Raw genomic sequence first — 1,856 nt, 5'->3', positions numbered from 1 at the left:
CTCTGGTAGAAAACAACATTGAAAAAATAGTGTTTGATAATATCTTCTTTGCTTTTAGTTTTTTATTTTCCAAAGAAAAGAAGTGGGGGAGTGCTGGTAAAGATATCTTGGCCGTTCATTGGCGTTTAATTAAATGAGTATGATTAGAGATGTTTATAAGAGTTTAGCTCTGGATCAATTCGCACATAAAGTTCAAAATTTATTTGCACAATAACTGAAGCTAAAGTCATGTACTTACCCTTATTTTTTATGGGAAAATTATGGATTTGCACGAAAAAAAAAGCGAATTTAGAGGATTCTTAAGTAATTTTCAACAACCCCGACCAAATCTAAAATGGGGGTCATTTTATTTTAAGGGAAGTTGTTAAAAATTATTCCGGAAATATTCGAGAAGATTCTTAGGTTAGGGTTTGGCGACTTTTCTTCAATTAGGTTTTGTTGCTTCTTATGCAAGGTTTCATGCACATTGCGGATGACAAGAGCCCCGGTCTCCAAGTGCTGCCTGAGGAAGAAGACCGTGAACTTGAGGTTCGTTGGGCTGTGATTGGGAGGGGCCTGTGGTGGGTGAAGCCTCGAAATGTCACCACCTAGGTGGAAGAGGAAACTTCAGATGGAGAAGAGGACCTTCTTCACCATTTGTGGCATGCTGGAGAGTGAGATCCGGAAGCAAGGTTGGAGGAGTGCGGTGCCGGTGGATGTTCGACTGGGGGTGACTTTGTACAAGCTTTTCAAGAACACAGATTACTTGGATCTGGCAGACAAGTTCAGCATTGGGAAGTCCACAGCTCATGAGATTGTCATGGACACCACTGCAGTGATTGTCAAGTGCCTCAGGTACAAGATTCATTTTCCTTCAACCGCCAAGGAGGTTTGAGCTGTTGCTGCTGGCTTTCGACAAGTGACAGGTACATTTTCTTATGTTTTTTGGATTGTTATAAGTTTTGATGACCAATAGGAACCAGACTGCCTAATGTTGCTGGGGCGATTGACTGTACTCCGAGATCATCCGACCTACTAGACTGGACAGTGAGAGCTACTACGACAGGAAGCAGCGGTACTCAGTCATCTTGCAAGGGGTTTGTGATGCCCAGAAGAGTTCCTCAGTGTCTACGCTGGGTGGCCAGGTATGTTTCTTTGTGTGTTGTGGATGGTTCTAAAATGTTTTTTTTGCTTTCAGGACGCGTCCACGACATGAGGGTTTTTCGTAATTCAACCCTCAGGAAAAAAATTGTAGCAAGGGAGCTGCTGACATCGTCCACGGTGTTAGCATATGATGATAGGATCAAGCCATACCTAGTGGGGGACAAAGGGTACCAACTCCAGCAGCATCTGATGATTCCACACACATGTAAGTCTTCTTCATTCTACTTTCTTTGGTTCACTTGTTTTGGTTGTTGCTCAGCTCCGAACCTAACACCATCCAAGGCAGCTTTCAACCTTCATCACCACCTTGCTCGGATTGTTATTGAGCAAGCATTTGGACTTCTTAAAATGAAGTTCAAAAAACAAAGGATCCAGTCAAAGTACCTTCCCAACATCATCAAGAGTTGTTGCATCTTGCACAATTTCTTGATTGATGTTGGGGAGACTGATCTTCAGGCGGAGATCCAAGCTTGGAGGAAAGAGGTGAAAAGGCTCAAGGCCCAGGACCTCTTTGTTGATTACGGTGATCCCGAGCAAGCGGAAGGGGAGCCTCGTGAGGAGTTGCACAGTCCAGAGGATGCGAAAGAGGTTAGAGAGAACCTCACGTTTTCCCTCTGTCTTTGCCAGTGGCGTTCGTGTTTGCTTTGAAATTTGCCAGGATATAATTCTAAACATTTGAATTTGAATTTGAAATTTCAAAATTTGAATTAAGT

This window comes from Selaginella moellendorffii, unplaced genomic scaffold, assembly GCF_000143415.4.
Source record: "Selaginella moellendorffii unplaced genomic scaffold, v1.0 SELMOscaffold_17, whole genome shotgun sequence".
In the NCBI taxonomy this organism is placed as follows: domain Eukaryota; kingdom Viridiplantae; phylum Streptophyta; class Lycopodiopsida; order Selaginellales; family Selaginellaceae; genus Selaginella; species Selaginella moellendorffii.
The sequence above is the reverse complement of the archived record's forward strand: the minus strand, read 5'-3'. Positions refer to the sequence as shown.